This window comes from Rhyacophila brunnea, unplaced genomic scaffold, assembly GCF_057557595.1.
Source record: "Rhyacophila brunnea isolate RB1 unplaced genomic scaffold, BYU_Rbru_1.0 scaffold_8, whole genome shotgun sequence".
Classification (NCBI taxonomy): domain Eukaryota; kingdom Metazoa; phylum Arthropoda; class Insecta; order Trichoptera; family Rhyacophilidae; genus Rhyacophila; species Rhyacophila brunnea.
In genome coordinates, this window is record NW_028233350.1 from 5,563,301 (window position 1) to 5,579,053 (window position 15,753).

Below are 15,753 nucleotides of genomic sequence, written 5' to 3' on the forward strand. Positions count from 1 at the left end.
GTATAGGAATGCATACGAATAGAAGAAGATAGAATAGAAGAAAAAGATGGTTGTACAAATTCAGAAACCTTTGCAGATGTTGGCACAATTACTGACGAAGGTTTCATCACAATCGGATGAATGGTATACGGACGATACGAATAAAAAAAGATATAATGAATAAGAAGATGGTTGTACTAATTCAGAAACCTTTGCGGGCGTGAGCACAATACTTGATCAAAATTTCATTGCAATCGTATGAATGGTAGGATAGGAACGCATAAAAAATATAAGAAGATGGTTGTACTAATTCAGAAACCTTCGCGGGTGTTGGCACAATTACTGACGAAAGTTTTATTGCAATCGGATGAATGGAATAGGAACGCATACGAATAGAAGAATATAGAATAGAAGAAGAAGACAAAGATGGTTGTACTAATTCAGAAACCTTTGCGGGTGTTATCACAACAACTGACTAAGGTTTTATCGCAATCGGATGAATGGTATACGAACCATACGAATAAAAGAAGATATAATGAAGAAAAAGATGGTTGTACTAATTCAGAAACCTTCGTGGGTGTTGGCACAACCACTGACGAAAGTTTCATTGCAATCGGATGAATGGTATAGGGACCATACGAATAAAAGAAGATAAAATGAAGAAGAAGAAAATGAATATGGTTTTATTAATTCAAAAACCTTCGCGGGCGTGAGCACAACACTTGATAAAATTTTATTGCAATCGGAAGAATGGTATAGGAATGCATACGAATAGAAGAAGATAGAATAGAAGAAGAAGATGGTTGTACAAATTCAGAAACCTTTGCAGGTGTTGGCACAATTACTGACGAAAGTTTTATTGCAATCGGATGAATGGAATAGGAACGCATACGAATAGAAGAATATAGAATAGATGAAGAAGAAAAATATGGTTGTTCTAATTCAGAAACCTTTGCAAGTGTTACCACAACAACTGACTTAGGTTTCATCACAATCTGGTGAATGGTATAGGAACCATACGAATAAAAGAAGATATAATGAAGAAGAAGATGGTTGTACTAATTCAGAAACCTTCGCGGGTGTTGGCACAACCACTGACGAAAGTTTCATCGCAATCGGATGAATGGTATAGGGACCATACGAATAAAAGAAGATAAAATGAAGAAGAAGAAGATTAATATGGTTATATTAATTTAGAAACCTTTGCGGGCGTGAGCACAACACTTGAACAGAATTTGATTGCAATCGGATGAATGGCAGCGCATAAAACACGAACAAACAACCTTGATTCTAATATTTTAAAGTACATTCAATATTTACCTATTTTGTTCGTGCATTTATTAATATTTATAATTTATTATTGTTTTCATAAGATGTACATACTCATTTAACGAATAAACGTACCTACGTACATAAAACAATATGTTGGTTATAACAGGTTAGCCGGTTATTTAAATTAAATTCTTAATCTTATTAATCTTAAATTAACCGTAAACCGTATAGTATTTTACCCCGGTTAATTGTAAGCCCTAGTCATAAACCAAAACTTCTGTGAAAAATTTGGTATATGGCGACTGGCTGTCACAAAGATATATTATTAATCTGTTTAGTGGTTAAATTATACCAAAGTCTTCAAAATAAGCTTTTTTTCACAAATTTACTATAAAATATTACCCAAAGCATAACAAAATCCCTACAACTAACATCGAAGATATTAATATAACATAACCACTAAAACAGACACGCACCTACTTACGTATAACGTTTTAGTGAGATTTTCACGGTTGTTTGTTATCGTAATAGATTTTTGGGTTTTCACCGCGACTGTCGTTAGATATGGATATAACCATGGCCCCCACAAGGGGGGGCTTACAGGCTCTAGCCTGGGAGCCCGGGCTTAGAGTGGGCCCGGCGTGGCAAGCCGACCAGTTTAATGAGAAAAACACACACCACAAATTTGCTCTAACAGTAAAAAAGTCCCCTGCGGCGCTATTTTTTTTTTTTAATAATTATTAACATTTTATAATATGCATCTGTGCGATGTAATTTGATGTGATATAATTAAATGATAATTCACGCTGCGAATTTTGCTTTAAATTATTATATGAGTTTTCCTGGTTCCATGTTACCACAAAATGAGGTCGCTATCAGTGGTTCATAATATTATACTGAGTGCCGATCAACTGTACTTATTTAAAAATCGGTAAAAATACACAGAATACCCTGGGGTTCCGTGGAAACCACTTCCGGAACACTATTATAAAAAATCACATTGCCCTTAACCTTAGCGACAGGTAGGGGGGCCGCCATAGATACTGGCCTGGGGGCCCGCTTTATAATCTGGGGGGCATGGATACAACAGACTGAATTGCATATAATGGTGTATATCAGTGCTTCTCAAACTTGTTCATACCAAGGCCCCCTAAACATGTATATGGCAAGACCCAGTAATTCCGATTTTACGCTTATCGATTGTGTTATTAGTGAGTAGTTATCTAAAGACCTATTTGTAGAGTTTTGACGATGTATACGCCTATTGAATATATTATTAGTAATTAGGCAGAATTTTTAACAAACACTAAAACTATTCATACTTCTAAGCCTAAGCTATCGATCCGTCTATGAATTGTTAGAATTATTAGACGCCAAAGCACTCACCCGGAAAGTGAAAGACATGAGTTCAAGTCACATTCGGTCCAACTTTTTTTTTTTAGATTTTTTTCTAATATGTATGTTTCTGAGGTTTTTCAAAATTATGTGATTTCTATAATAAGGAATCTTACATTCTTAAAACCTGGTGTATAATTATATTATTATTTATTCAATATTGAATAAATAATAATTTTATTTTATTTATTGCGTCACATACGCAAAATTCATATTAAAATAAAGATTTAATTAATTTCACACACACTTTATTTCCAAGCCATTATAACGGAAACATGAAACGTAAACGTCGGTAAAATTTTTAAACTGATTGATGGCAATAATCTATAGTAGGTGTCAAATGCTGAATACATATTGAAATGTTGATAATTTGGTTTTCTGCATTGTTCTGGTTATACACTTACATCATCGACAGATCCGAAAAATGAAGCTTCTACTATATTATGTAACACTCAAGGGGACGCTCTACAGAAATGCCCTTGGGAATTGAAAATATGATATTTTTATATGTGGTCCGAAATAGTTGGTCCACTAGTAATATAAAAAAGTCACCGCCGATACGAGCCTCAAAAGTAACGCTCACTAAATTAAATTTAAAACAAACAAACTCGCTTCAGCTAAGCGAGTATGGGGTGACCAAAAAATTATATCTTTTAATATACTTAAATGTTACTAAATTCAATATTTAGTAACAATATGGTGGATATTGTGACGTTTTTAAACTTAAAAATAGATTAATAATTATTTAACCTGAAATTGTACGAGAACTAAACATACGAAGGATTTTGAAACACATATTATCTACCTACATTTTTATTTCATGTGCTATCCAAAAAACATTATTATTGAATAGTATTTATTTTTAATGTGTAAGACCTACATAATTATTAAAAAAAATAGGTGAGTATTGTTTAATTCTAATGCATATTAAGGGGGGGGCATGCTCGTCGTAGGTCAAAATTGAGTTTTTTTTTGTATTTTCAAACCATGATCCTGGACATTCCTTAAACGTTGTAGATAATCTATTTATATAATTTTGAAGCCTTATTATCCTTTATATTTATTTTTAACATTTGATGACTGCATAAAGTATTTTTATTACATAAAATAGTATTCTTTTAAACCTCTTGCTCTAATGTTTTAGAATAACGTCATATTTCGGTATATGAATGTGCAGTGTTGTTAAGATTTTTAACATTTATTAATTATTAAACGCATTTATAAAACCATTAGTATAATTAATGATGAGATAATTTTAGTAAAATATTTACGATAAAAAAGTATATTGATAATCTCTGTGATCCCAAATTTTACAGGAATTAGGCATTTTATTTTTATAACTTTACTTTTATAATATGTACTAGTGAAATAATAGGTAGGTACCATTATTGTATTTTGTTGGTTGAGTAAAGCCAATGCACGAAATAATTTATAACGCCTAAAAATAAATATTATCGTGCAGGCCTGAATGCATCGTGCATACTGAAATATGAATCACATTGTTCTGTTGTACCTACTCTTAAGACAACGGTGTATTTTATTGTCTCCAGGTTACGGACCCCATAATGATGTCACAAGATTATTTCAATTTCCACCCATCAAAATCATTTTGAAGGAGTCCTTCTAACATAATAATTTTATATATTTCAATATAGCAGGGGTGTCAATAATGTCGATCGCCATAAATTTTAAATTTATTTATTCATAATTAGTATGTTTTATTTATGAGTTTTCCATTTGATACCAAAAACAAAGCAGAAGTATTTGCAGGAAACCTTTCAACATTTTTTCATACGGATATGTTGAAGCTTGAAGAGGAAATAATTACGCTGCAAAATGATATTTACATTAAAGGAAGAGCTTTAAAAGATAAAAAATTAGGAAATATTTACCAGCAGATAAGATGTATTCAAATCTAAAAATGTGCTAATAATAAATTTGTACGACTGTTTTGGTTCGACATACTTGTGCAAATCAGCGTTTTTGCAAATGAAAATTATAAAATCGAAGTACAGAGGACGAAGATTTGGAATCATGTTTGAGAAATGGTTTGAGTAATTAGACCCCCAATTATAAACATCTTACATCTTACAATGTATCCGGAAGCTCAAAAATGAAATTGATGTATTCAAAATAAAACAACTACAGTTATAGGTAAATCGTTTTACAGAGGCACCATGGGTACGGCAAATGCGGCTTGCAGTTGAAGTGGTATTGTTTGCTAGCATTGAAACAGGCATTGTCGCAAGCAATTCAATACATGCGCGAATCGCCTATGGTGCCACTGTAGAATGATTTACCTATACCTATGTAAATAAAAAAAATTCTATGTTCAACGCTTTATTTTATTTTTCTAGTAAAATTATATTTTGGTTTAAAAATATATCTATTATAAGTATATTTATAATATTACTAGCTGAAGTACATGGCTTCGCACAGGGTTGCTTTGTGGTTATATGTATCTTAGATATTTTAAAAATAATAAGAGGTAATTATTTTTTTAATATTAAAATATCTGTGTAATACTATATGGCAATATGAAAATAATTCTAATAGGAGTATAGGTCAAACAAAAGAACACTAAATTAAATTCGAATCCAAAATATGCAAACGTTATGAATGTTAATAATATGCAGTAAAAAAACCAAAATTGGATGGAACAAACAAACAACAAACTTTGTATTATATATTTATAACCCTTTGCAGGTGTACGTACAACAACTGACAAAAGTTTCATCGCAATTGGATGAATGGTATAGGAACTCATACGAATAGAAGAAGAAGAATATGGTTGTAGTAATTCAGAAACCTTCGCGGGCGTACGTACAATAACTTGTCAAATTTCATCGCAATCAGATGAATGGTATAAGAATGCATACGAATATCAGAAGGTAGAATAGATGAAAAAGAAGAAGAAAATGGTTGTATCAATTCAGAAACCTTTGCGGACGTGAGCACAATACTTGATCAAAATTTCATTGCAATCGAATGAATGGTATAGGAACGCATACGAATAGAAGAAGATAGAATAGAAGAAAAAGAAGAAGAAAATGGTTGTATCAATTCAGAAACCTTTGCGGGCATGAGCATAACACTTGATCAAAATTTCACTGCAATCGGATGAATGGTATAGGAACGGATACAAATAGAAGAAGAAGAATATGGTTGTACTAATTCACAAGCCATCGCGGGCGTGCGCACAACAACTTGGCAAAATGTCATCGCAATCAGATGAATGGTATAAGAACGCATACGAATAGAAGAAGATAGAATTGATGAAAAAGAAGAAGAAAATCGTTGTATCAATTCAGAAACCTTTGCGGGCGTGAGCACAACACTTGATCAAAATTTCATTGCAATCGGATGAATGGTATAGGAACGCATACGAATAGAAGAAGATAGAATATAAGAAGAAGATGGTTGTACTAATTCAGAAACCTTCGCGGTTGTTGGCACAATTACTGACGAAAGTTTTATTGCAATCAGATGAATGGTTTAGGAACCATACGAATAAAAGAAGATATAATGAAGAATAAGATGGTTGTACAATTTAGAAACCTTCGCGGGTGTTGGCACAACCACTGACAAAAGTTTCATCGCAATCGGATGAATGATATAGGGACCATACGTATAAAAGAAGATAGAATGAAGAAGAAGAAGAAGATGGTTGTACTAATTCAGAAACCTTTACGGGTGTTACCACAACAACTGACGAAGGTTTCATCGCAATCGGATGAATGATATAGGGACCATACGTATAAAAGAAGATAGAATGAAGAAGAAGAAGAAGAAGAAGATGGTTGTACTAATTTAGAAACCTTTACGGGTGTTACCACAACAACTGACGAAGGTTTTATCGCAATCGGATGAATGGTATAGGAACCATACAAATAAAAGAAGATATAATGAAGAAGAAGATGGTTTTTTTTAAATTTAGAAACTTTTGCGGGTGTGCGTACAATAACTGACGAAAGTTTCATCGCAATCGGATGAATGGTATAGGAACCATACGAATAAAAGAAAATAGAATGAAGAAGAAGAAGTAGATGATGATTTTTCTTATTCAGAAACCTTCAAGGGTGTGCATACAACCACTTACCAAAATTTCATCGCAATCGGATGAATGGTATAGGAACGCATACGGGACAGACAGACAGACAGACATACAGACAGACAGACATTCATTTTTATGTATGTATGTATAACCTATACTCTTCGCAAAAGTGCAAGAAATAAGTTGACAAAGTTTTATCGCAATCGGATGAACGGTATGACAGCGCATAAAATACGAACAAACAAACAGACAAACAAACCATCAAATATTAATTTTTATATATTAGAAGATGTCCTTAATTTCAGATAAAGTAGATCGCGGAGGACTTTTCTTCTCCGAAGTATATCTTATCTAAAAATTAGTTGATATCCCTGCTATATAGGTACATATTATTATAGATACGTAATAGTAAAGTTGTAGATACCTGTTTTTGGCCCATTGTGAGATTGTTAAGCTATTTTGCTGTAACGGTATGTTCCTTTCCGAAGACTGTTTCGCGAATTGACAGAGCTCTCTTAAATAACGGTTCCGCTTCTTTATATTTCCCTGTAAAAAAATTATAACTATTACATCGAGAGACAATTAGGGTTTTACTAAGCACAGCGTGATATGAAAAGGTGTATGCTGGACATAATGCGTAATGATAAAATACAAAACAATTGGATGAGGGAACATACGAGGGTGCGCGATGTAATAAAGATACGAGGGTGGGTCAATAATTCCTTAGAAAAAAGCATTAAAACAGTTTTTATTTTTGTATTTTTTTTTTATTTCTCAACATAATTTCCTTGGAGCTCAATACACTTGGTTAGACGTTTCTCAATTTTTTTTAAACCGTCAGAAAAATAAGTTTTCGGAAGGTCCTCAAAATAAGCATTTGTCCGATCGATGACTTCTTCATTTGAAAAAAAACGTTGTCCACTTAGCCATTTTTTTAAGTTTGGGAAAAGGAAAAAGTCACTGGGGGCTAAATCTGGCGAATACGGTGGGTGGTCGACCAATTCGAACTTCAATTCTTCAATTTTAGCCATTGATCGTAAACATGTGTGAACACGGGCATTGTCCTGATAAAAGAGGATTTTTTTCCTGTTTAAATGAGGCCATTTTTCTTCAATTTCGTTTTTTAGCTGGTCCAATAAAGATGCATAATAATCCCCTGTTATTGTTTTTCCTTTTTCCAAATAGTCAACGAAAATAATTCCACGTGCATCCCAAAATACAGTAGCCATAACCTTACCAGCTGATTTTACGGTTTTCGCCTTCTTTGGACATGGTTCGCCTTTCGCAATCCACTGCTTTGACTGTTCTTTCATCTCGGGAGTATAGTGGTGTATCCATGTTTCATCTACAGTCACAAAGCGACGAAAAAATTCATCCGGATTGCGTTGCATGAGCGACAACAGGGCTTTAGAGGCCACCACCTTATTGCGTTTATTGTCGACTGTGAGCAAACGCGGCACCCATCTTGCAGAAATATTTTTCATGCCCAATTTGTCATGTAAAATAGAAATGACGCTACCTTTTGAGATCCCTGTAACCTCAATTATCTCACTCAACTTTAATCTTCGGTCACTTAACACCATATCGTGGATTTTATTGATCATTTCTGTTGTAGTCACCTCTACAGGACGTCCTGAGCGTGGTTCATCCTTTGTTGATGTACGACCACGTTTAAATTCATTTAACCAGTTATATATAGTTGCAAGTGAAGGAGCAGATGTGCCGTGAACTAAATCCAACTCATTTTTTATTTCCTTTGCTGTTAACCCTTTTATATTAAAATGTTTAATAACAGCTCTAAACTCAATTTTCTCCATTTTTGTAAACAAGCAAATTTTTTTTTTAAATGTACGAGAAACACACAACAACCCGACCAATCTGATTGAAACTTCGCAGCATACTGAATCGGTAGTGCCGCTGCATGAAAACAAACCGCTTACAGTACTAGTCGCGCCACCTGTCGGCTTTTCTAAGGACTTATTGACCCACCCTCGTAGCTGAAAACCTTAAACGGAAATGGGCAGGATACATAATTTAAAATATACGTATGCACAGTATTCCAATTGTTTGAAGGATACCTTTGTCCCACACTCGCACGGCGATCATGACGTACATAATACTGTATTAGCTTGGAATGTGGCTCACGAGCTGTAGAATAATAGATAGTGTCACCAGACAAAAAAAGAAAAGACTCCGGCGCGACAGTTTCAAATTCTAGATCAACAATTTAACATTAATATCGAAACGCCTCCCAACTAAAAGGTTGCACAGCCCTGCAGTACAAACGGAACGCTTCAAGCATTGTTGTTGCGAACGCATTTTTTTACGCGAAGTCCCTTTGCAGATACCTGCATCCGACCTTGAGCAAGGTGGACGGACAGAAGTCCCGTTAGTCAGCCGAATAACTTCCCCTCACCCCACAGCCGTGGCGGTCGTCCCACGTCTCATTACCAACCAACAGGCTTTTTGGAAAAAGATAGCCAGTTGTAGATATGGGAAATGAGTCACTTAATAAGGACTCCGACCGAATAGCTCAATTACGGATAGTGATTTGTTCGGATTAATTAGGTCAATTGTGTCTTTTGTTGCCGTAATAAAATGTATAGTTACTATTTCTTCCTATACTGCGCGCGCACTCTCGCGTATCTCGTTCGCCTCGAACGAGATATTCCGTTCGCCGGGCAGCGTATCCTTTCGTCGCTTTAGGATTTGTTTCCCGAATAGACCAAATGTCAATTTTTCAGGAGACGAAAAACAAATTTCATTGTCGTATATTGAAATATCAGTAGATGTATCAATCATTCTTTCTACACTGTATGATTGCAACATTATCTAAGAATAGATTCCAATAATAATATACTGGTATAAATCAGTAAATGCACAGAAAATGCGTTTTATTTACAAGTACTCGTTGTGGATATTCGGGAAATTTTTAGCGCTCTCTCAGAATAATGGATATTCGGGACAAAACAAGGACGTTCGGGACTTAAGACCGTAGCGTATTGCTGCACGGCCCACGGATTACTGAGTGGTCAAAAAGTACGCACCTCAAATGTTATATTTATTTACTCGATAATTGTTAATGATTACTTTTACTATTTAAATACCTAATGATCGTAATAACCCAAGTTCATAGGTAATAATATCATGCGGCATTCGCTTTTTTCGGTTTTTTTCGTAATAAGTAATAAAATAGTTTTTAATTATCTTTTTTTATTATTCAACGAATAATTCACAAGATTTAAGAATGTACCATTCTAATTATTGAACATACATAATTTTGAAAATCACTTCTGAGAAAATATATTATAACCAATAGAAAAAATCTTTTTGAAAAAAGTAAGACACCCGGCAGGAGTCGTCCCTGCATCTCCTGGGTTTACGACCCTGTCCACGAATTATCCACTATGCTACGAGGTGACATACTTATGACGACAAACTTTAACTATTGGCCTTTTAATACCTGCTCATCAGTATTCTTCAAAATCAAGCGACTATCGGCGATCGGTTTTTGTTTATTAAATAAAAATAGGTATCTACTACTTCAATTACTAACCGACGTCACGGATTTCTCCAATATTTTATGATGGTACTTAGTCGTACTTGCTAACAATTTTATATTAATACTTTTTCAAAAAAAAAAAAAAAAAACTATGTATATAATATATCTGTATATTATTATATCTATATATTTCTATAATTAACAATTAAACTTATTACAAACAATTAATTACCATTGGCTGCTAATATTAGGTAGATACCAATATCCTAAGTATATAATATTCACCAAATAAATAATTACTAACATACATATTAAATTAAATTAACTATCAGCGCATTCAAAAATAAATAATAGCATCGCCTTTATTTTCATAGAAATACCTAGATCAAAAGTAAAATAAAGACAAACAATGTTTGATTAAAAATAATTTGAAATAATAATTATTTTTTACGTCATAGTAGTTGCCGGGTCATACTGTAGAATTCATGTAACCGTTGGAATTTTGTGTCATTTCTCAAAACAAAATGCAGTTATTTAGGTTAAAATACTCACTTCCATAACTTTACTGTAAGTTCAGGGCAAACTGGTGATGTATCAGCTATGAATGATCTCTTCAAATTTGATGAATTCACTTATAAAACAATAGTAACTTTAAAAACAATATCAATAAGACGAAATTTGAAAGAGCACTCCGGACGGCCGAAAAAATATGAAAGTGGGCGTGATTGTTTTAGAGCTAGACAGCGTGAATGTGGGAGCGAGATGCACGGCGTCAGCGCGGTTTGATTGGCTAAAAGTCATATTCGGGAAATAAAAACTCAGCCAGAGATTTATTTCGACCGAAATTAACTTGGATATTCAGGTACGAATAGTTGGACATTCGGGAGAACAACACGGAGTAATTGTAACTTAACATGGCGTATTCGGGTTTTTCAAAAAAATATCTCTGTTCCTAGATAAAAATATATTGTTTTTATAAATGATTTCGGTAGAGTTCGATAAAAGAAATTGAACTGCATTAAAATGTCGATTTCGACAAAATGGATATTCGGGAAACAAATCCTATAGCGACGCTTTGCACCCACGTTTCTTCCTATACTGCGCGCGCACTCTAGTTCAACGGAACGAAATATTCAGTTCGTCTGGCAGCGTGTCCTTCGCACCCACGTTTCTTCCTATACTGCGCTCGCACTCTAGTTCAACGGAACGACAAATTCAGTTCGTCTGGCAGCGTGTCCTTCGCACCCACGTTTCTTCCTATACTGCGCGCGCACTCTAGTTCAACGGAACGACAAATTCAGTTCGTCTGGCAGCGTGTCCTTCGCACCCACGTTTCTTCCTATACTGCGCGCGCGCTCTAGTTCAACGGAATGACATATTCAGTTCGCCTGGCAGCGTGTCCTTCGTATCCACGTTTATTCCTATACTGCGCGAGCTGGCGAGCACTCTCGTGAATCTCGTTCGCCTCGAACGACATAAGCGCCAGGTGACACGGGACCGATTTGTTCGCTGGCTAAAGATTAGTTTTAAAAGATACGTTCGTTCGAGAACGACGCATGTCTAGCCAGTTGTCAACCGACCCCTAAATACATTGGAGGTAGGGAAATCGTCCCCAAAACGGACGCGTCGCTTCTGCGGGCAGCGGCGTGGTTGTTGATATAAGCCGGATAATATGTTCTCTAAATTGTGATCAGTATACCCTTTACCTATAATGTGGTAATATTAATTCCCATAATTATCACGTCCCCGATAAAGTGCTCCGACGCCGACCTCTCCATTGTGTGAACACGTCCATGTGTAAAAAAAATGCAAAGTGAAATGTGATCCAGATGAATACCGTATGCGCGCTAGCCATCGACATGAATTGTGTAACTTCGTCAATTAACGTTACTTTACCTCACTCATGCTGAGCTCTTGTGTTCCAAACTTGTATAATTTAATGTAATTAAACGTCTCCGCGGAGAATCTGTCAAATCGAAAGTTACTGTGTTATAATTTATCCTGATGTCCACACACATCTCCCAATCAAAATAATACTGAAGAAGATTCAACCACCGACATACATGTGAGTTCCATCATTTTTCTTCTTCCTGGTATTAATAGGTACACATAGTATGGACTGTATGCGTGTGTTTCGAAGTGTGTTGCATGCAGCGTGTACTTAGGTTAGGAGTACTGGCGCAGGAGTGAGAAAGAGAGAAGATACGATTCTCCGCAGCCTAAAGTGAGGCGTGTTTCCTCTTACAGTCGAGTAAGCTTTTTAGGAGAGTACAGTAGGATAATAATTTGAAGGAGATCTCTGTGTAACAATTTTGTTATGCCTCTTGTTATTTTATTAATAAGTTACGAAATTGTGTATGTGCGCATCTGTGTGTATCATAGCCCGTAATACAAAATATCTTCAAATGCCCATTTAGTGACAAAAATAGCGCCGTATAGAATATAGTGTATGGGATATTGAGTATTTCGGTGTAATGGTGAAACACAAATTTAATGTAATTTAATTTGTAACGCCCCAGTGTCATTGCCAAATAGAGTGGGTATCTTGAATATCATTTTAATGATCTCCACTGTAGTAAATTTGATGGTGATTTTCCATACCAAAATTGAAATTCGTAAACTTGGCAAAAAAAGAAAACAGTGAAGGATATGGGCTAGATTCGTTTTGTTATTCATAAATAAGTTCAAAAAAAAATTCGATGACTATTAAAAAAAATCCATTAAAATCCGATTTGGACATTTAAGACATTGCAGTCGCTATTAGTAAAAATTCTTCATTAACTTCACGTTGGAGATGTTTGATATACGTACCTAATATATCATGTAACGGTGTAATTTGATAATTACTCCATAGTGTATTATTATGTATTTAGAAAATAGTCAAATACTTCTTAGGTTGGTATTTAAATATTTTTTTGAATGGCCCCACAACAAAATATCAAAAATATCTATCTATAACACATCAGTCAATGTGTTAAATAATAATACTGCTGCTAAAATAAGAAATGTTCCTGGGCATCTATTCTGTACAAATGACTGCAGTCGGCCCGCTACGGCAGCTATCTAGGATAGGATAGTATCGAGGTGTTAGCATCTATTGTAACAATTACACTAAGTTAGCCGTCTAAACAGTCAAAACTGACTATTTCGCTCTGAAATTTAGCATAGCCAAGAGAGGTGCTGTTAAAACACAGCACTTATTGTAACAATTACAACTAACTTATTGTAATTGTAAGGTTCGGTTGTTAGGTTTAGGTTATTAGATTCACTTTCGAAAATTTGAAGAATTATTTTATTATTTATTGTAATAAAGCGTTTTCTGTTTGTGAATAAATAATAGATTAAACTGTTGAAATATATATTATGATTTATTATAATACTTAAATTTTTAGCACCTATTTTTGTTTTTTAGCACATAATTATGAAATTTACATATTTTTTGATTATATCTATATATTTAAAGTACCTATTATTCATTAATTGGCAACTAAAAATCCTAAGCCTACTTTTGATAGTATAACATACATAATTTTGAAAACACTCATAAGAAAATAAATAGCCAATAGGAAAAATCTTTTTTAAAAAAGTAAGACACCCGGCAGGATCAAACCTGCGTCTCTTGGGTATCGCACCCTGTGCATTACCACTATGCTACGACTGCCACGCTTAATTGCAACACATTTTAACTCTTGGCCTGTTTAGTACCTGCTAATAAGCGCTCTCCATACCGGCTGGGTTAGGGCTTCCAATTAACCGGTGTAAAAATATTAACCGGTTAACGGTTAATTTAGGATTAATAAACCGGCTAACTGGTTATAACCGAAATCTTTTTTTAGTGCATTTATCTGTTAAAAGCGTAGGTATGTACATCTAATGAAAACAATAAATAATTATAATTGTAAAATTTGAATGTATTTTATAATATTAGAATACAAGATTCAACATACATTATAAATACTTATGGTACATTCTTAAAATCTCGTGAATTATTCGTTGAATAAAAGAAATAGTTAATTAAATACTTCCAAGTAAACATAACTAACCATAAATTTGGCCGGCCAGTGAGTGTCTGCATTAATAAGTTATACCTATAGATTAGGTTGAATAATATCGCGGAGTAAAGGGGATTTGCCTTTTTTGGCGAGCGAATATCTTTATAATAATCTTATTAATTTTACTCAATCCCCGAGGTTGAGTTGGTGCTAAGGTTTTCTATTGTCATATATATTCTCGTTGCTTGAATTCTTACATGTTACTTCCCTTGATGTTGTAACTTATCGTCACCAGTGAAAATAACTTATTAACTCTTTTCTATAACATAACAATCACTTAACCGCCTCAGAGTGCACCTGATTGAAGGCGGAGTGCTGTATTTAAACAAAGGATTCACGCTCTGATAATCTCATACTTCCTTCTGGCTAGCCGATTCCATACCCATTTCCTATTTCTTGTTCTTTGAGTTCACGTTATCATCCATCATCATCTAAAACTACATCAGCTGTCATTTTTTATTACAGTCATTGTTGAAGCGAGTTTGAAAGGTTACAAGCCTCAAGCCTGTAAAGCGAGCTATAACCCAAGAACCTACTTGCTCCGAAATCCTATGTAACATGGCATCCTATCTTTATTAATAATCGTTGTTCCTGTTTAAAATCATAATTAATATATACTCTCTTTTTCCGTTTACAATTTTTTTGTTAAAATATAACCACTCTTTTCTTTTCTGATTATAAAAATAATATATAATTAGGAAACAGCTTTACCTTGTCTGTTATAAACTGCAGCAAAGTTGTCGAGGAGTGGCGGCGACTACGAACGGGTGATTCTCTCCGAGAGTCGTCTCTCTAATGCTGACAGCGCCGTTCAGCAAATTATCAGCACTTTTGTATTTTTATTGATCTCTGCAATTAATAATAATGCATTTTAAATATCTAATGGAGGAAACGAACTGTTTAGGTATTTTATTATAGAATGGGACTTGACAGGGTGAAAAATTAATTGTAGTCATCTTGTCAAAATGGAAATGCCATCACTCAAATACGTACCTACAATAATAATTAAGGTGCTGAGGATTGAATGTGTATCGGTGACCGGATTGAGACATTGCAAATTTTTTAATAGCAAAATTATCAATAGATACCTACGAGGGTGGGTCAATAAGTCCTTAGAAAAGCCGACAGGTGGCGCGACTAGTACTGTGAGCGGTTTGTTTTCATGCAGCGGCACTACCGATTCAGTATGCTGCGAAGTTTCAATCAGATTGGTCGGGTTGTTGTGTGTTTCTCGTACATTTAAAAAAAAAAATTGCTTGTGGAAAATGGAAAAATGGAAAATGGAGAAAATTGAGTTTAGAGCTGTTATTAAACATTTTAATATAAAAGGGTTAACAGCAAAGGAAATAAAAAATGAGTTGGATTTAGTTCACGGCATATCTGCTCCTTCACTTGCAACTATTTATAACTGGTTAAATGAATTTAAACGTGGTCGTACACAGCGCTCGGAATGGACAGGAACGCACCGGAGCGCCGTTGTGGTTCGTGGAATTCCAAAA

General features: G+C 34.6%; 1 pseudogene; it reads right to left on the bottom strand.

The window, feature by feature from the left end:
- LOC147063841 (uncharacterized) overlaps positions 1-15,306 on the bottom strand; it is a 231,559-nt pseudogene extending 216,253 nt beyond the window's left edge.
- Between the last annotated feature and the right edge of the window lie 447 nt (positions 15,307-15,753).